Source organism: Eurosta solidaginis, chromosome X (genome assembly GCF_040869045.1).
Source record: "Eurosta solidaginis isolate ZX-2024a chromosome X, ASM4086904v1, whole genome shotgun sequence".
Lineage (NCBI taxonomy): Eukaryota > Metazoa > Arthropoda > Insecta > Diptera > Tephritidae > Eurosta > Eurosta solidaginis.
Window position 1 is genome coordinate 33,589,684 of NC_090324.1, and position 21,885 is coordinate 33,611,568.

The window sequence follows — 21,885 nt, forward strand, 5'->3', positions numbered from 1 at the left end:
CGTTTTTGGGTCGTTTTTTTCGTTTAATATACAACGTGAAATTTTCCGATTCAATCAAGTTGCATTTAAATAATAATAAACTAAGTTGAAATAAAAGATAATATAATAAAATAAAAAATATCAAAATAAATTAGCATAAAAGACAATATACAAATGTTAATGTAATATCTTTGTAGCAAATTTAATATACAACGTGATAAAAGATAATATAATAAAATAAAATAAAAAATATCAAAATAAATTAGCATAAAAGACAATATACAAATTTTAATGTAATATCTTTGTAGCCAATTTATTTACTTTTTGTTCACTATAAGACGTGCTATATCTAAAATGAGCATAAAATCTGGAAATGCAAAAAACATTTGGGTCAAGTTTGCAATTAATTGTTATAAATAAATAAATTTAGTGAGTTTGACCAAAAGTTGACTCATTATTTCTGATTTCTTTTTTTAAAGCACCTAAAATGAAAAACAAAGAATCTGTTAAATAAAGACCTATGCTTTTACGTGTAAGTAAAATTTGTCCAAAAAAATAGGCCGGTTAAGTTATTACTCCTCTTTAAAATTTTTTTTGTGTGCAAACAATTATTTTAGAACAATTTTTTAAAGATTTTGGTACAAACCAATATAGGTGACTGGAAACAATGGTAAACAATATTTTATTTCAACAGAAAATGAGCGAAGCAGTAGTTCTTTCACCGTTTGGCGTGTACAAATATATACATTTGTAGAGATGAAACATTTGGGCAACGGAACAATTGAGAATTTGGAGCTACGTACTCAGGGGGGTTTGTGAACATAATGCGTCCTACAGATGGCAATTTCGATAGTTGCACAGATTTTCAAATTTAAAAAAAATATTTTCTATTAATTATAAACAAATAGAGTAATTTTTGTTAACAAAAATAGTCCTATGCACTGCGGCTGATCAATACGAATCGATTTATATAACTTTTATATGACTTTACGTATGCTAAGTATGCGAAACAGCCTGTCAATTGATTGTATGGAAATTTTGTTAGTGTATTAATATATAGATAGTGGGTAATATACTGCCTATGCAATATTTCGACCTAAAATCGAAAACCTTTTTGGGTCGTTTTTTTTTCGTTTAATATACAACGTGAAATTTTCCGATTCAATCAAGTAGCATTTAAAAAATAACAAAATAAGTTGAAATAAAAGATAATATAATAAAATAAAAAATATCAAAATAAAAAAAAATAAATGTAAGGCGCGATAACCTCCGAAGAGATCTAAGGCCGAGCTTCTCTTCCAATTTGCGTCGTGCTCCTCTTGATTTTCCCTACAAATTGGCCGGACGGGACCTACATGTTTTATGCCGACTCCGAACGGCATCTGCAAAGCAGATGAGTTTTCACTGAGAGCTTTTCATTGCAGAAATACACCCGGAGTGCTTGCCAAACACTGCCGAGGGGCGACCCCGCTTAGAAAAATTTTCTTCTAATTGAAAAATCTTATTTCTAAAATTTTGATGTTGCTCTGCCCGGGAGTTGAACCCAGGGCAGACGGTGTGATAGGCGGAGCACGCTACCATCACACCACGGTGGCCGCCAAATATCAAAATAAATTAGCATAAAAGACAATATACAAATTTTAATGTAATATCTTTGTAGCAAATTTATTTATTTTTTGTTCACTATAAGACGTGATATATCAAAATGAGCATAAAATCTGGAAATGCAAAAAACATTTGGGTCAAATTTGCAATTAATTGTTATAAATAAATAAATTTAGTGAGTTTGAACAAAAGTTGACACATTATTTCTGATTTATTTATATTTGAAGCACCTAAAATGAAAAACAAAGAATTTGTTAAATAAAGACCTATGCTTTTACGTGTAAGTAAAATTTCTCCAAAAAAATAGGCCGGTAAGTTATTACTTCTCTTTAAAATTTTTTTGTGTGCTAACAATTATTTTAGAATAATTTTTTAAAGATTTTGGTACAAACCAATATAGGTAACTGGAAACAATGGTAAGCAATATTTTATTTCAACAGAAAATGAGCGTTTGGCGTGTACAAATATATACATATGTAGAGATGAAACATTTGAGCAACGGAACAATTAAGAATTTGGAGCTATGCACTCAGGGGGTTTGTGAACATATTGCGTCCTACAGATGGCAATTTCGATAGTTGCACAGATTTTCGAATTTACAAAAAACTTTTTCTATTAATTATAAACAAATAGAGTAATATTTGTTAACAAATTTAGTCCTATGCACTGCGGCTGATCAATACGAATCGATTCATATAACTTTTATATGATTTTACGTATGCTAAGTATGCGAAACAGCCTGCCAATTGATTGTATGGAAATTTTGTTAGCGTATTAATATATAGATAGTGGGTAATATACTGTCTATGCAATATTTCGACCTAAAATCGAAAACGATTTTGGGTCGTTTTTTTTCGTTTAATATTCAACGTGAAATTTTCCGATTCAATCAAGTTGCTGTTAAATAATAATAAACTAATTTGAAATAAAAGATAATATAATAAAATAAAATAAGAAATAAAACACGTTTGTTTTCCTTTTTCAAAAATATTTAATTGGTCGATATTTCGACTTCAACCTGAAGTCATCATCAGGACTAACATAAACGAGAAAACAAAAACCAAAGATATAGGTAGGTAGGTTGAACTGGCCGGTCCATGAGGACCTCACATAGACTGATTGAGTCCGTAGTGTTACCAGAAGTTTATTTTAACGACCAAACTGAAAAACCCTATCAAAAACCAGGACCTATGTTATAAAATAACTCCGTCCTCTTGGCAAATACTAGAAGCTTCCTAGGACTTAAGCCACTTGCTGCTTCTAGATCTGACAGCTGTATCACTCCTAATAGCTGGAGTCTTAGCCTGGCAAGTGCAGGGCACGAGCACAGAACGTGCTCGATCATTTCCTCCTCCAACCCGCACTTCCTACACCTGCTATCACTGACCAAGCCTAATTTAAAGGCATGTGACGCCAGAAGGCAGTGTCCAGTCAGAATACCCGTCATGAGTCTACAGTCCTCTCTTTTTAATGATAGATGCAACTGTGTTAGTCTAAGGTTGTAAGACCTACACATAATCTTCGACACTTTACAGCCCCGCGCTTGAACCCACGCCTTTTCTGCTTGGTCGATCATGTGCACCTCTCGCATTCGCTTAATCTCGCCCAATCTAATTGGGACGTCTACGGAGCAAGCTTCAAGGGATGCGCCCTTTTTAGCTAATTCGTCCGTTTTTTCATGCCCATCTATTCCCATATGCCCTGGGACCCAATATAGATGTATGTTTCTCCCTGTCCCGATTCTCTCCAGAGACTGCTTACACTCTAACACGCATTTAGATGCTGTGCTATGCGAGATTATTGCCTTAATTGCTGCTTGACTGTCAATATAAAAGTTAACACGGCTGCAGCTTAAGCTATTCTCTTCCAGGGTTTCTACTGCTTTGGTTACGGCTAATATTTCTGCTTGGAAAACGCTACAGTAATCCGGTAGCCTGTAGGATCTGCTTAATTCCGGATCAGCGCAGTATACCGCAGACCCTACTCCTTCCACTATTTTGGAACCATCGGTGTACACATGTATCGCCTCGTCCGCCATTTGCGCACCCTTGCGCCAACCGTCCACCTCTATTGTGGCCTTAAGATCTCCCTCAAAGTGCAGGTAGGGAATCATGTAGTCTGTTCGTCTTGTGACAGAGGACGCTATACTACTATGGCCATATGGTCGTGGGTTTGGTCAAAGGCTGAGGTATGCTCAAGTCAATCCAGAGTCGGATGGAGGTCCCACTTCCCCCACCTAAATAAATACACAGTAAATTAGTGTTTTTATTTCGAACACACACACACACGCGGCTCTCAGGCTAAAATATCCACAACCTTTAATCCAGGAGAGAGAGAGAGAGATGTTCACTAGGTAGTGTCGCTGAAAATATAGTGTAACCCAAGGACGACGGCTCTCCACAGATAGAGGGAGATAGAGTGCTAGCTAAGCGGTGGCTGAGATGGTGAAGACGACGGTGGCTCTCGCTAAGGGGTGCTAACGGCGGTAGTAATGACGGCGGTAGTTAGGATCACGCCCGAAGAGAGATTACGGGGTGACGGTGGCTCTCACCAAATAGCTGTGATGACGGTGGTGGCTAGACTGCGGGATGGGATGTCCAAGGATCGGGATGGCGATGATGTTGTACCTACGGCGAAGTGTGCCTATATTAGTATGAGGCTAACTAACTACAATATATTGGCTCGGGTATTCGGCTAGGGTAGTAGGGGAGTTTGTCCCGCCGCAGGCGTTGGGAAGTGTTCCCCTCTTACCTGAGCCGTATATCCGTGCATTACCCTTCCTCTGAGTAATAGGGGGGGTGAGTCCCGTCTTACTCAGAGGAGATGATAGCAAAATATTAGGGTTGCCCAATAGGCCGGGGGGAAGTACCATCGGCAGAACCGACCTTGTAACTTTACCCCCCTCGACCAAAAGGGTGTCCCTACAATGTATTTATATTGGCTCGAGCAGTCTACCAGAGTAGTGGGGAAATCCGCCCCGCCAATGGCCTTGGGACGGGTTTCCTTCCTACCCGAGAAGGCTGCTCGTGCATTACCTTTCCGATGAGTAATAAGGGGTGTGAATCCCGTCTTACTCACCGGAAATGTGGGTAAACCTGCGGGGTGTCCGATAAGCAGGGGGGGCGTACCATCGGTGGAACAGACCTTGTAACGCACCCTCCTAACCCAAAGGGCACCCCTTGTCGACCGCCAGTGGCGGCCGACACGCACTTCACTTACCTACGGCGAAGTGTGCCTGGTGTATTCCGGCCAATAATTTTATTCATAGGTAGCTATGAACACGTTGGGAATTATGCTCGCATTGTCGCGCACAGCGCGCCACGAATGAAAATTCCCAAGCATTGTGCGTTCACCATCGCTGGCTTGCTTTATGCTTGCGCGATGGTTGTCGGGCCGGTATGTATGTATATATGTATGTCGGTACATACACTACTAGGGGTGGGCAGTAAATGGAAAATATGATGTTAGGGGTGGGCGCTAAATAGGAAATAGATATTGTGGCGTAGTATTTGCTACGTTACAGTCCCCCTCCTACTTCGGCGGACGAAAGGTTGTGGCATTCTAGGGTTTTTGCGCGGAGGCCTGAACTACCATGGGCAGAGCCCAGGTATGTTTTATCATCGGTTGAATCCGATGGATCGACCGGCATGTGTGCATATGTGTTCGTTGATGTTTTTATTATTATGATTGATGAATTAATTTTTTTTCCTTCTCTTTTTTCAACAATAATGTGTACATTTCATTTGTGTTTAAATTTACATTGCAAGTAGAATTTCATTTTAAATTTACATTTCAAGATTAAGGTATATACATATGTACATTTTTATATTACATTTTAAATTTACATTTCATGTATAGAAAACTTATCAAACTAGGTCGGATCTTGCTTCTCCTCAGCCAGCGAATCGTACCATCTTGGAGTGTTCTTTCAGCTTGATTATGGCGTGATCTTCGTCCACCCCACGCGCCGTGTTACACCCTTTTGCGATTTAGCCATTGTCCGGGCAAAGAAGTCTGGGCGTGGTTTCCATTAATAGTATCGTGTGGCTCTCGGTTTGGTGCATACGGTATAGTGTCACCAGCGGTTGGTTTGTCGCATACGATGGCGTTTAGATGGCCGGCTATTAATGGCGGGTTCCAGAATATCTTAACGTCCAGTATTCGTGGCTTATTTGCGGGCCACGGTACTGCGTCGAATGGAGGCGGTTCTTCGGCCATGGCATATTTTGTTGGTGATTCTCTCGGCCCAACGAAGTTGCGGTTAAAATTTGTTTCGGCGGTTGATTTTTGTTGGGTCGTATTTATGGCGAACGCTTTTTCTGGTAATTCCCGTTGCCAGTTCCGATAGTCTTGTTTCGTACGTTGTGCCACCCTTGTTTTGATAACGCGATTAACGCGTTCGGTAGGATTTTTGTGGGGGGCACACGGTTTGGTAAATCGGTGGGTGATGTTATGATCCTTCAGGATAGTTGCCGGAGCGTTAGTGAAGAGTTGCTCACCATTGTTGCTGAGGAGGATGGCCGGGTAATAACTTTGTTTTAGTGTTGTGTTGTGTCTGTGTTCTGCGGTGTTTGGCCCTTTTAGATGTGTGGGTGCTTTTTGATGTGTTTCTATGAGCTCTAGGTGTTCTATCTTTCGCTCTTCGTTGAGGTGTTCCGCTTCTCTTATGTAATGCAGGGTTACGGTTGCGCTTGCTTTGGTTGCACCGGCTGTGGTAAGGGGCTTTCCATCCAGTGAGACGGTAACGTTGCGCTTTGCCAAAAAGTCCATACCCAGGATAACACCCTCGGCCAAATTAGGGATAACAGACACCAACTTACTGGCTGTTTGATCATTGTATTTGACCTTGACCGGGTAGGAGTGGGTGCTCGCAATGCACGATTGGTCGGCGAGTTGCACGTTGCGACGATTGGATAACGGTGGAATCTTTCGTCGTTCCAGATGCCTTCTTACGGCTTCATTGATTTATGTCACGGTGGCCCCCGTGTCGATCAGGGCGCGGCACAGCAATCCTTCGATGGACACCTGTATGTAAAAACGTCCGTCGTTCCCCATCCCTTTGGCTACGGATGATAATAGTGCGGGTGTTATCGGATTATTTCGGTTCATTCCGTAGCATGCACAATCCCTGGAGAGCGTTCCGTCTCTGCCGCATCTAGAACAAAAAAGTCGTGTTTTGTTGTTCCAATGGGAGCGGCGGTGGCCGCGTTTCTTGCATCGCCAGCAGGTGTTTCTTGCATCGTAACTGTCAGTGAGTGTCGATAGGGAGTTTGTTATTTGATCATTCTGCTCCTCCAGCTCCTCGATTATTACTGTGCTTAAGCTATGTGCTAACAGTCGGCTCTGTTTGGCTTCTTCGCTTCGCAGCAGTTCGTACTCGTCGGTGAGCTCCATAAGCTGCTCTATCGTTTGGAACTCGCCCCGCTTCACAAAAAGTCGATACTCCACCCGTAGTCCGTCGTATATGCGTTCTAGATGATCTTCTTTGCACAAAGTCGGGTGGCGGCGAATCATCGTCTGGAGGGCGAGGATATAGTCCTTGGCATTTTCTCTGCTCGTCTGTTTTCTTTGGCGGATAGCGTCCTCTAGCTGGCTAATGTGTCGCTTCGGCAAAAAGAATTTTCCGGCTTCGGAGCGGAAGTCAGCCCATGTGTGTAGTTGTTGTTTTCGCAGACGGAACCATTGAAGGGATTTGCCACGCAGTATCTCTGGAAGGGTTGGGAGGAGTTGATCTGGCTTAATCAGATAGCATTCTGCCAGTTCCTCAATCCTTTCCAGGAAGTCGTATAATGTGTCGCCTCCAGCGTAATGTACATCCCAGCGGCGGACTGTATTCATGACCTCCGCGTTACTTATGCCGCTCTGCTCGCGCTGGAGGGATATTGTTTTGATTGTGACGGCCGGCGTGGTGTTTTGCGTAGATGTGACTGGCCGGGCCTCTTCCGCGGCGATCTCCATCTCTACCTCTCTCAAAAGATTTTCTGTTGACTTACGCTTTCGTTGGTCTCGGACGTATGCGCTGAGAGTGCGTAGATGTGACTGGCCGGGCCTCTTCCGCGGCGATCTCCATCTCTACCTCTCTCAAAAGATTTTCTGTTGACTTACGCTTTCGTTGGTCTCGGACGTATGCGCTGAGAGTGCTGCGTAATTCGGCGACGGTATGTCCTTCGGTGTAGATTCGGTAGCGTTAGCATTTTTCGATTAGCCTCTCCTTCTTCAGCAGGTAAATCCAGCCAAGAGAGTCGACGTTGAACGTGGTGGTGGTGGTTTCGCTTATTTTTGTGTCAATTGTTGGTTGTGTGTTCGGTGAACCCGTTCCTGCAGTGTTGGTGCTCTCGTTGGTGTTGGCACAGTCTCCTGAGGAGACGGGTCCCTGCTCGGGCGCCATTTATGAGGTGGGTTTGGTCAAAGGCTGAGGTATGCTCAAGTTAATCCAGAGTCGGATGGAGGTCCCACTTCCCCCACCTAAATAAATACACAGTAAATTAGAGTTTTGATTTCGAACACACACACACACGCGGCTCTCGGGCTAAACTATCCACAACCTTGAATCCAGAAGAGAGAGAGAGAGAGAGATGTTCACTAAGTAGTATCGCTGATATTATAATCCAAGGACGACGGCTCTCCGCAGAGAGAGAGGATAGAGTGCTACCTAGCGGTGGCCGAGATGGTGGAGACGACGGTGGCTCTCGCTAAGGGGTGCTAACGGCGATAGTAGTGACGGCGGTAGTTAGGATCACGCCCAGAGAGAGAGTACTGGATGACGGTGGCTCTCACCAAATAGCTATGACAACGGGTGGCTAGGCTTCGGGATGGGATGTCCGTGGATCGGGATCGCGATGATGATGGTACCTACGGAGCTCAAGCTGCCCCAAAGCATCGAGCCTGGTTGCGGTCGTTAACGCTTTGTTCTTTGCTACCAGGTCTACAGGTGGAATGTGCAGAATGGCATACAGTGCAGCCGTCGGGGTTGTTTTCAGGGCTCCCGTGATGCAAAGCATCGATAGTCTGCATACCCCCTCTAATTTTTTGAGGTATGTTGTTTTTTGTGTGGCTTTCCACCAAACAAGAACTCCATAGTATAGAATAGGGCTTACAATCGCTGTAAAAACCCAATGAGAAAGAGAGGGCGATAGGCCCCACGTAGACCCCAGCATTCTTTTACATGCATAGAGTGCCGTTGAGGCCTTCTTGACCCTCTCCTCCAAGTTGAGCTTCCATGACAGCTTACTGTCTAGGATGATTCCTAGATATTTTGTGCAAGGTTTCTCCTGTAAGGTCACCGCTCCTAACTTAGGCCTGGTCCAATTTGGGACCTTGCACCTCTTTGTAAACAAGACCATATCCGTCTTCTCCGCATTGACTTTCAGCCCGACATTAGATGCCATGGTATGAATATCCCGAAGCGCCCGATCCATCAAAGAACTAATCGTTGGAAGGCATTTTCCACTTATGACAATTGCTACGTCATCTGCGTAAGCCGTAAGTTTTACGGGTCCCTCATCGAATTGCCTGAGCAGTTGGTTGATGACCAGTGTCCACAGCAGAGGTGATAGCACCCCTCCCTGCGGCGTGCCCCTGTCCACTGATTTCGTGGCCTCGTACAATCCCCATTGTGATGTAATCTTTCTGCAATTTAGCATGCAGCCGATCCATCTGATTAAGGCAGGATGTACTTTAATGTAATTAAAACCATCCATAATCGCCCATTTTGCAACATTATTGAAAGCCCCGGCAATGTCCAAGAAGACTCCTAGAGCATACTCCTTATATTCCAGGGATTTCTCTATGCTTATTACCACCCTATGCAATGCGGTGTCTACCGACTTGCCTTTGGTGTACGCATGCTGTGTTGTGGAGAGCAGCTTTTCATCCACGTTGGACTTTATGTACACATCTATCAGCCTCTCAAAGGTTTTGAGCAGAAATGATGTTAAGCTAATGGGTCTATAGTCTTTGGGATACACGTGACCGATCTTCCCCGCCTTTGGTAGAAAACTACACGAGCAGTTCTCCAAGAGTGCGGTACATGATTCAGTCTTATGCACCCATCGAATATTATTTTAAGCCATTCCACGACCGCCCTACTTGAGACTTGTAGCATGGCCGGGAATATACCATCTGGGCCCGGCGATTTAAACTTAGAAAACGTCTTCACTGCCCACTCGATCTTGGCATCGGTCACCAAGCCCGGCACCACTAGCTCCGTGATCGAAGTGTGAGTGATGTCTGCTGGTTCTTCTAAACCGTCTCCCGATGGGAAATGTGTATCGAGAAGCACCTCAAGGGATTCCTCACTATCACGTGACCATTCCCCGTTCTCTTTCTTTATTAGTCCCTGGACTATGTTTCCCTTTGCTAGGACTTTTTTCAACCGTGCTGTTTCACTGGAGCACTCTATGTCCGTACAGAAACTTTTCCATGAGTTTCTCTTCGCCCTGGTAATTTCACGCTTGTAGATCCTCAGTAGATCCCTGTACTCGTCCCGACACGCTTCGCTTTCCGCGGTCTTTGCGAGTTTAAACATTTCTTTTACCTGTCTTCTTAGAAGACTCAGCTCATTGCTCCACCATGGCGGCTTTGCTTTTCCTCTGAATCTTCTTATAGGGCAAGCTTTGTTATACGCAGTCATAAGCGTCCTTGTTAGGAATTCATTCGACTCCTCCAGTTCCTCTACATTAGCAACCTCTTTGGGTTGTCCCAGTTTCGTTTCTACATGTTTCTGGAATTTAGTCCAATTCGTTGCCCTAGGGTTTCTAAAGGTTCCTCCCTTCTCTACCCTCTTTAGTGGGATGCTGCAGCTTATATACGCATGGTCGGAGAAGGATGGTCTATCGAGAACCATCCACTCATACCTTGATATATCACGCTCGGAGTTCAATGTAATATCCAGAACATTGCTGGTTGTTGGACCAATGTATGTAGGAACATTTCCCCTGTTGGCTATCTGCAAATTGGTTTGCAGGATGTAACAAAATAGAGATTCGCCTCTCTCGTTCGTATCTGCTCCTCTCCACGCATTGTGGTGCGCATTTGCATCTGCGCCTATGACCAACCGCCCTTTGCGCCCTTCCTCCTGTACTAGCCTTTTGCACTCCATCGGTGGAACCTCCGCAGCATGGGCCATGTAGCAGGACGCCAGGATAAATGCCTGCTTATTCTTTTGCTCAACGGCCACCGCTACGAGATCCTCGGTGGTGTAATTAGGCAGCATATATGAATGCAGCTGTTTCCTTACCATTACTACAGCTCGCACCCGTCCTTCCGTTTGTGCGTAGTAAACGCCAAACCCGCGCGCGCTAAGTCCAGAAACCTTTCCTCCCGATGGGAGCCACGGCTCCTGGATCAGCGCCACGTCAAACGAACCCTCCTCAAGGGTTAGGAGGAGTTCGCTCGACGCCACTTTACTGTGTTGGAGGTTTATCTGTAGGACTCGCAGCACCATTGGGCTGTTTGTCCCCCTCCAGCACCTTCGTCTTGACGTCGTCGTCCTCCTCTTGCCCTTTTGGTTTAGAGTATTCGAGGCCCCTTTCAGCCCCTATGGAATGTTGTGCCGTGTGTTCCTCTGTGCGAGTCACAGCACCATTTAGCGGTTGGTCCTCTTCTAGCACGTTCGTGGTGACGTCGGGGACCTCCACCTGTCTTTTTTCCCTTAGGCTTCTGAGGTTCTTTTCGACTTCGCCCACTTCCAGCGTGTTAGGATTTTTATCCTTCTTTTCATTTGTTGGCTTCTCCAACACGGAGTTCATTGAATCAGCACTACTCTCGCTCCCCGAGTCCGACGCATCGCTTAATTCGTATTTGTCGTCCTTGGATTGCGACTCAGTACTCCCCTTTACATCCTCCTTATTACATTCAGGTAATGAGTTGTTCATCTTGGTCGTACGACCACCTGCCCGACAAGGCGGGCTCAGCGGTCCAGTATTATATACGGGGAAAGAACCGTCCGGCACAGCAGCGCCCCTTACTGCGGTAAGGCCATAAATACTTCCCGAGATGGCCCGGTATCGGGAAGGCTCCGTTCGAATACAGCCGAATTTATCCCCTGGCTGCAAATCGTCCAATAGGCACGGTCCGCATAACACCCTGGATTAGGGGGTTGGCAGTTCTTGGTCACAGACATCCCGCCGCCCTCCTATGAGGCGAAACGGCGTAGATGTCAGTCCTAAACAGCTCCGCCTCATAGTCGGGCGCTATGGAGTTCGGCTAAGCCCTCACACCAACGACAAGGTGCCTACCCTAGTGAGGGAAACCAAAGATATAAGAATGTTTACAATTTAAAATATGTACAAACATATATATATATATATATGCAGAGAAACAGAACTTACACGCAATGATGTGCTTGGTCGACTGATCAGGTGGTTGAAAGGTTTGTTCAAAAGGAATCAAATAAAAAAATAAACAAGTAAGGAAGGTTAAGTTCGGGTGTAACTGAACATTACATACTCAGTTGAGAGCTATGGTGGCAACATAAGGGAAAATAACCATGTAGGAAAATGAACCGAGGGTAACCCTGGAATGTGTTTGTATGACATGTGTATCAAATTAAAGGCATTAAAGATTATTTTATGAGGGAGTGGGCCATAGTTCTATAGGTGGACGCCATTTAGGGATATAGCCATAAAGGTGGATCAGGGTTGACTCTAGAATGCGTTTGTACGTTATGGGTATCAAATGAAAGGTGCTAATGAGTATTTTAAAAGGGAGTAATCCTTAGTTCCATAGGTGGACGCCGTTTCGAGATATCGCCACAAAGGTGGACCAGGGGTGACCCTAGAATTTGTTTGTACAATATGGGCATCAAACGAATGTTGTTAATGAGTATTTTAAAAGGGAGTGGGCCTTAGTTCTATAGGTGGATGCCGTTTCGAAATATCGCCATAAAGGTGGACCAGTGGTGAATCTAGAATGCTTTTGTACGATATGGGTATCAAATTAAAGGTATTAATGAGGGTTTTGAAAGGGAGTGGTGGTTGTTGTATAGGTGGTCGCCTTTTCGAGATATCGCCATAAACGTGGGCCAGGGGTGACTCTAGAATGCGTTTGTACGATATGGGTATCAAATGAAAGGTGTTAATGAGTATTTTAAAAGGGAGTAATCCTTAGTTCCATAGGTGGACGCCGTTTCGAGATATCGCCATAAAGGTGGGCCAGGGGTGACCCTAGAATTTGTTTGTACAATATGGGCATCAAACGAAAGGTGTTAATGAGAGTTTTAAAAGGGAGTGGTGGTTGATGTATAGGTGGTCGTATTTTCGAGATATCGCCATAAAGGTGGACCAGGGGTGACCCTAGAATTTGTTTGTACAATATGGGTATCAAACGAAAGGTGTTAATGAGTATTTTAAAAGGGAGTGGGCCTTAGTTCTATAGGTGGACGGCGTTTCGAAATATCGCCATAAAGGTGGACCAGTGGTGACTCTAGAATGTGTTTGTACGATATGGGTATCAAAAGAAAGGTGTTAATGAGTATTTTAAAAGTGAGTAATCCTTAGTTCCATAGGTGGACGCCGTTTCGAGATATCGCCATAAAGGTGGACCAAGGGTGAACCTAGAATTTGTTTGTACAATATGGGCATCAAACGAAAGGTGTTAACGAGTATTTTAAAAGGGAGTGGGCCTTAGTTCTATAGGTGGACGCCGTTTCGAAATATCGCCATAAAGGTGGACCAGGGGTGACTCTAGAATGTGTTTGTACGATATGGGTATCAAATTAAAGGTATTAATGAGAGTTTTAAAAGGGAGTGGTGGTTGTTGTATAGGTGGTCGTATTTTCGAGATATCGCCATAAAGGTGGACCAGGGGTGAACCTAGAATTTGTTTGTACAATATGGGTATCAAAAGAAAGGAGTTAATGAGTATTTTAAAAGGGGGTAATCCTTAGTTCCATAGGTGGACGTCGTTTCGAGATATCGCCATAAAGGTGGAGCAGGGGTGGCCCTAGAATATGTTTGTACCATATGAGTATCAAAATAAAGGTGTTAATGAGTATTTTAAAAGGGAGTAATCCTTAGTTCCATATGTGGACGCCGTTTCGAGATATCGCCATAAAGGTGGGCCAGGGGTGACTCTAGAATTCGTTTGTGCAATATGGGTATCAAACGAAAGGAGTCAATGAGTATTTTAAAAGGGAGTGCGCCTTCGTTCTATAGGTGTTCGCCTTTTCGAGATATCGCCATAAAGGTGGACCAGGGGTGACTTTAGAATATGTTTGTACGATATGGTTATCAAATGAAAGGTGTTAATGAGTATTTTAAAAGGGCGTGGGGCTTAGTTCTATAGGTGGACGCCTTTTCGAGATATCGCCATAAAGGTGAACCAGGAGTGACTCTAGAATGAGTTTGTACGATATAGGTATCAAATTAAAGGTATTAATGAGAGTTTTAAAAGGGAGTGGTGTGAAGGCGTTTTCCAGATATCGACCAAAATGTAAACCAGGGTGACCCAGAACATCATCTGTTGGATACCGCTAATTTATTTATAGATGTAATACCTGCCAAGATTTTAAGGGTTTTTTATTTCGCCCTGCAGAACTTTTTCATTTTCTTCTACTTAATATGGTAGGTGTCACAACCATTTTATAAAGTTTTTTCTTAAGTTATATTTCGCGTCAATAAAACAATCCAATTACCTTACCATGTTTCATCCCTTCTTTCGTATTTGGTATAGAATTATGGCATTTTTTTCTTTTTTCGTAATTTTCGATATCGAAAAAGTGGGCGTGGTCATAGTCGGATTTCGTTCATTTTTCATACCAAGATAAAGTGAGTTCAAGTAAGCACGTGAACTAAGCTCATTAAAGATATGTCGATTTTTGCTCAAGTTATCGTGTTAACGGCCATGCGGAAGGACAGACGGACGACTGTGTATAAAAACTGGGCGTGGTATCAACCGATTTCGCCCATTTTCACAGAAAACAGTTAACGTCATAAAATCTATGCCCCTACCAAATTTCAAAAGGATTGGTTAATTTTTGTTCGACTTATGGCGTTAAAAGTATCCTAGACAAATTAAATGAAAAAGGGCGGAGACACGCCCATTTTGAAATTTTCTTTTATTTGTGTATTTGGTTGCACCATATCATTACTTGAGTTGAATGTTGACATAATTTACTTATATACTGTAAAGATATTAAATTTTTTGTAAAAATTTTACTTAAAAAAAATTTTTTTTTTTAAAAGTGGGTGTGATCCTTCTCCGATTTTGCTAATTTTTATTAAGCGTACATATAGTAATAGGAGTAACGTTCCTGCCAAATTTCATCATGATATCTTCAACGACTGCCAAATTACAGCTTGCAAAACTTTTAAATTACCTTCTTTTAAAAGTGGGCGGTGCCACGCCCATTGTCCAAAATTTTACTAATTTTCTATTCTGCGTCATAAGTTCAACTCATCTACCAAGTTTCGTCGCTTTAGCTGTCTTTTGTAATGAATTATCGCACTTTTTCGGTTTTTCGAAATTTTCGATATCGAAAAAGTGGGCGTGGTTATAGTCCGATATCGTTCATTTTAAATAGCGATCTGAGATGAGTGCTCAGGAACCTTCATACCAAATTTCATCAAGATACCTCAAAATTTACTCAAGTTATCGTGTTAACGGACGGACGGACGGACGGACGGACGGACGGACGGACATGGCTCAATCAAATTTTTTTTTCGATCCTGATTATTTTGATATATGGAAGTCTATATCTATCTCGATTCCTTTATATATGTACAACCAACCGTTATCCAATCAAACTTAATATACTCTGTGAGCTCTGCTCAACTGAGTATAAAAATATAAACAAATTTGAATACCGTAAGCATATATATATATATATGTTTGTACATATTTTAAATTGTAAACATTCTTATATCTTTGGTTTTTGTTTTCTCGTTTATGTTAGTCCTGATGATGACTTCAGGTTGAAGTCGAAATATCGACCAATTAAATATTTTTGAAAAAGGAAAATAAACGTGTTTTATTTACTGTACGGCCTCAAGCTCATCAAACCAATATATTTAATCATATCAAATAAGGCCAACAAAATATAGAAATGAAAATAAGAAATATCAAAATAAATTAGCATAAAAGACAATATACAAATTTTAATGTAATATCTTTGTAGCAAATTTATTTATTTTTTGTTCACTATAAGACGTGCTATATCTAAAATGAGCATAAAATCTGGAAATGCAAAAAACATTTGGGTCAAATTTGCAATTAATTGTTATAAATAAATAAATTTAGTGAGTTTGAACAAAAGTTGACTCATTATTTCTGATTTATTTTGTTTTAAAGCACCTAAAATGAAAAACAAAGAATCTGTTAAATAAAGACCTATGCTTTTACGTGTAAGTAAAATTTTCCCAAAAAAATAGGCCGGTTAAGTTATTACTTCTCTTTAAAGTTTTTTTGTGCGCTAACAATTATTTTAGAACAATTTTTTAAGGATTTTGGTACAAACCAATATAGGTAATAGGAAACAATGGTAAACAATATTTTATTTCAACAGAAAATGAGCGAAGCAGTAGGTCTCTCACCGTTTGGCGTGTACAAATATATACATATGTAGAGCTGAAACATTTGAGCAACGGAACAATTGAGAATTTGGAGCTATGTACTCAGGGGAGTTTGTGAACATAATGCGTCCTACAGATTGCAATTTCGATAGTTGCACAGATTTTCGAATTTACAAAAAACTTTTTCTATTAATTATAAACAAATAGAGTAATATTTGTTAACAAAAATAAACCTATGCACTGCGGCTGATCAATACGAATCGATTCATATAACTTTTATATGATTTTACGTATGCTAAGTATGCGAGACAGCCTGTCAATTGATTGTATGGAAATTTTGTTAGCGCATTAATATATAGATAGTGGGTAATATACTGCCTATGCAATATTTCGACCTAAAATCGAAAACGTTTTTGGGTCGTTTTTTTTTCGTTTAATATACAACGTAAATTTTCCGATTCAATCAAGTTGCATTTAAATAATAATAAACTAAGTTGAAATAAAAGATAATATAATAAAATAAAATAATAAATATCAAAATAAATTAGCATAAAAAACAATATACAAATTTTAATGTAATATCTTTGTAGCAAATTTAATATACAACGTGATTAAAGATAATGTAATAACATAAAATAAGAAATATCAAAATAAATTAGCATAAAAGACAATATACAAATTTTAATGTAATATCTTTGTAGCAAATTTATTTATTTTTGTTTCACTATAAGACGTGCTATATCTAAAATGAACATAAAATCTGGAAATGCAAAAAACATTTGGGTCAAATTTGCAATTAATTTTTATAAATAAATAAATTTAGTGAGTTTGAACAAAAGTGGACTCATTATTTCTGATTTATTTTTTTTTTAAAGCACCTAAAATGAAAAACAAAGAATCTGTTAAATAAAGACCTATGCTTTTACTTGTAAGTAAAATTTGTCTAAAAAATAGGCCGGTTAAATTATTACTTCTCTTTAAATTTTTTTGTGTGCTAACAATTATTTTAGAACAATTGTTTAAAGATTTTGGTACAAACTAATATAGGTAACTGGAAAAAATGGTAAACAATATTTTATTTCAACAGAAAATGAGCGAAGCAGTAGTTCTCTCACCGTTTGGCGTGTACAAATATATACATATGTAGAGATGAAACATTTGAGCAACGGAACAATTGAGAATTTGGAGCTATGTACTCAGAGGGGTTTGTGAACATAATGCGTCCTACAGATGGCAATTTCGATATTTGCACAGATTTTCGAATTTACAAAAAAATTTTTCTATTAATTATAAACAAATAGAGTAATATTTGTTAACAAAGATAGTCCTATGCACTGCGGCTGATCAATGCGATTCGATTCATATAACTTTTATATGATTTTACGTATGCTAAGTATGCGAAACAGCCTGTCAATTGAATGTATGGAAATTTTGTTTGGTATTAATATATAGATAGTGGGTAATATACTGCCTATGCAATATTTCGACCTAAAATCGAAAACGTTTTTGGGTCGTTTTTTTCGTGTAATATACAACGTGAAATTTTCCGATTCAAACAAGTTGTATTTAAATAATAATAAACTAAGTTGAAATAAATAATAATATAATAAAATAAAATAAGAAATAACAAAATAAATTAGCATAAAAGACAATATACAAATTTTAATGTAATATCTTTGTAGTAAATTTAATATACAACGTGATAAAAGATAATATAATAAAATAAAATAGGAAATATCAAAATAAATTAGCATAAAAGACAATATACAAATTTTAATGTAATATCTTTGTAGCAAATTTATTTATTTTTTGTTCACTATAAGACGTGCTATATCTAAAATGAGCATAAAATCTGGAAATGCAAAAAACATTGGTCAAGTGGGGTATATATGGGTATCAAAAGAAAGGAGTTAATGAGTATTTTAAAAGGGGGTAATCCTTAGTTCCATAGGTGGACGTCGTTTCGAGATATCGCCATAAAGGTGGAGCAGGGGTGGCCCTAGAATATGTTTGTACCATATGAGTATCAAAATAAAGGTGTTAATGAGTATTTTAAAAGGGAGTGGGCCTTAGTTCTATAGGTGGACGGCGTTTCGAAATATCGCCATAAAGGTGGACCAGTGGTGACTCTAGAATGTGTTTGTACGATATGGGTATCAAAAGAAAGGTGTTAATGAGTATTTTAAAAGTGAGTAATCCTTAGTTCCATAGGTGGACGCCGTTTCGAGATATCGCCATAAAGGTGGACCAAGGGTGAACCTAGAATTTGTTTGTACAATATGGGCATCAAACGAAAGGTGTTAACGAGTATTTTAAAAGGGAGTGGGCCTTAGTTCTATAGGTGGACGCCGTTTCGAAATATCGCCATAAAGGTGGACCAGGGGTGACTCTAGAATGTGTTTGTACGATATGGGTATCAAATTAAAGGTATTAATGAGAGTTTTAAAAGGGAGTGGTGGTTGTTGTATAGGTGGTCGTATTTTCGAGATATCGCCATAAAGGTGGACCAGGGGTGAACCTAGAATTTGTTTGTACAATATGGGTATCAAAAGAAAGGAGTTAATGAGTATTTTAAAAGGGGGTAATCCTTAGTTCCATAGGTGGACGTCGTTTCGAGATATCGCCATAAAGGTGGAGCAGGGGTGGCCCTAGAATATGTTTGTACCATATGAGTATCAAAATAAAGGTGTTAATGAGTATTTTAAAAGGGAGTAATCCTTAGTTCCATATGTGGACGCCGTTTCGAGATATCGCCATAAAGGTGGGCCAGGGGTGACTCTAGAATTCGTTTGTGCAATATGGGTATCAAACGAAAGGAGTCAATGAGTATTTTAAAAGGGAGTGCGCCTTCGTTCTATAGGTGTTCGCCTTTTCGAGATATCGCCATAAAGGTGGACCAGGGGTGACTTTAGAATATGTTTGTACGATATGGTTATCAAATGAAAGGTGTTAATGAGTATTTTAAAAGGGCGTGGGGCTTAGTTCTATAGGTGGACGCCTTTTCGAGATATCGCCATAAAGGTGAACCAGGAGTGACTCTAGAATGAGTTTGTACGATATAGGTATCAAATTAAAGGTATTAATGAGAGTTTTAAAAGGGAGTGGTGTGAAGGCGTTTTCCAGATATCGACCAAAATGTAAACCAGGGTGACCCAGAACATCATCTGTTGGATACCGCTAATTTATTTATAGATGTAATACCTGCCAAGATTTTAAGGGTTTTTTATTTCGCCCTGCAGAACTTTTTCATTTTCTTCTACTTAATATGGTAGGTGTCACAACCATTTTATAAAGTTTTTTCTTAAGTTATATTTCGCGTCAATAAAACAATCCAATTACCTTACCATGTTTCATCCCTTCTTTCGTATTTGGTATAGAATTATGGCATTTTTTTCTTTTTTCGTAATTTTCGATATCGAAAAAGTGGGCGTGGTCATAGTCGGATTTCGTTCATTTTTCATACCAAGATAAAGTGAGTTCAAGTAAGCACGTGAACTAAGCTCATTAAAGATATGTCGATTTTTGCTCAAGTTATCGTGTTAACGGCCATGCGGAAGGACAGACGGACGACTGTGTATAAAAACTGGGCGTGGTATCAACCGATTTCGCCCATTTTCACAGAAAACAGTTAACGTCATAAAATCTATGCCCCTACCAAATTTCAAAAGGATTGGTTAATTTTTGTTCGACTTATGGCGTTAAAAGTATCCTAGACAAATTAAATGAAAAAGGGCGGAGACACGCCCATTTTGAAATTTTCTTTTATTTGTGTATTTGGTTGCACCATATCATTACTTGAGTTGAATGTTGACATAATTTACTTATATACTGTAAAGATATTAAATTTTTTGTAAAAATTTTACTTTAAAAAAATTTTTTTTTTTAAAAGTGGGTGTGATCCTTCTCCGATTTTGCTAATTTTTATTAAGCGTACATATAGTAATAGGAGTAACGTTCCTGCCAAATTTCATCATGATATCTTCAACGACTGCCAAATTACAGCTTGCAAAACTTTTAAATTACCTTCTTTTAAAAGTGGGCGGTGCCACGCCCATTGTCCAAAATTTTACTAATTTTCTATTCTGCGTCATAAGTTCAACTCATCTACCAAGTTTCGTCGCTTTAGCTGTCTTTTGTAATGAATTATCGCACTTTTTCGGTTTTTCGAAATTTTCGATATCGAAAAAGTGGGCGTGGTTATAGTCCGATATCGTTCATTTTAAATAGCGATCTGAGATGAGTGCTCAGGAACCTTCATACCAAATTTCATCAAGATACCTCAAAATTTACTCAAGTTATCGTGTTAACGGACGGACGGACGGACGGACGGACGGACGGACGGACATGGCTCAATCAAATTTTTTTTTCGATCCTGATTATTTTGATATATGGAAGTCTATATCTATCTCGATTCCTTTATATATGTACAACCAACCGTTATCCAATCAAACTTAATATACTCTGTGAGCTCTGCTCAACTGAGTATAAAAATATAAACAAATTTGAATACCGTAAGCATATATATATATATATGTTTGTACATATTTTAAATTGTAAACATTCTTATATCTTTGGTTTTTGTTTTCTCGTTTATGTTAGTCCTGATGATGACTTCAGGTTGAAGTCGAAATATCGACCAATTAAATATTTTTGAAAAAGGAAAATAAACGTGTTTTATTTACTGTACGGCCTCAAGCTCATCAAACCAATATATTTAATCATATCAAATAAGGCCAACAAAATATAGAAATGAAAATAAGAAATATCAAAATAAATTAGCATAAAAGACAATATACAAATTTTAATGTAATATCTTTGTAGCAAATTTATTTATTTTTTGTTCACTATAAGACGTGCTATATCTAAAATGAGCATAAAATCTGGAAATGCAAAAAACATTTGGGTCAAATTTGCAATTAATTGTTATAAATAAATAAATTTAGTGAGTTTGAACAAAAGTTGACTCATTATTTCTGATTTATTTTGTTTTAAAGCACCTAAAATGAAAAACAAAGAATCTGTTAAATAAAGACCTATGCTTTTACGTGTAAGTAAAATTTTCCCAAAAAAATAGGCCGGTTAAGTTATTACTTCTCTTTAAAGTTTTTTTGTGCGCTAACAATTATTTTAGAACAATTTTTTAAGGATTTTGGTACAAACCAATATAGGTAATAGGAAACAATGGTAAACAATATTTTATTTCAACAGAAAATGAGCGAAGCAGTAGGTCTCTCACCGTTTGGCGTGTACAAATATATACATATGTAGAGCTGAAACATTTGAGCAACGGAACAATTGAGAATTTGGAGCTATGTACTCAGGGGAGTTTGTGAACATAATGCGTCCTACAGATTGCAATTTCGATAGTTGCACAGATTTTCGAATTTACAAAAAACTTTTTCTATTAATTATAAACAAATAGAGTAATATTTGTTAACAAAAATAAACCTATGCACTGCGGCTGATCAATACGAATCGATTCATATAACTTTTATATGATTTTACGTATGCTAAGTATGCGAGACAGCCTGTCAATTGATTGTATGGAAATTTTGTTAGCGCATTAATATATAGATAGTGGGTAATATACTGCCTATGCAATATTTCGACCTAAAATCGAAAACGTTTTTGGGTCGTTTTTTTTTCGTTTAATATACAACGTAAATTTTCCGATTCAATCAAGTTGCATTTAAATAATAATAAACTAAGTTGAAATAAAAGATAATATAATAAAATAAAATAATAAATATCAAAATAAATTAGCATAAAAAACAATATACAAATTTTAATG

The 21,885-nt window shown here is 39.4% G+C and overlaps 1 protein-coding gene across 21 annotated transcripts in view; it reads left to right on the top strand.

Annotated features, from left to right (window-relative positions):
- zfh2 (Zn finger homeodomain 2) overlaps positions 1–21,885 on the top strand; it is a 2,927,436-nt gene that overhangs the window by 2,601,820 nt on the left and 303,731 nt on the right. The window lies entirely within an intron of this gene.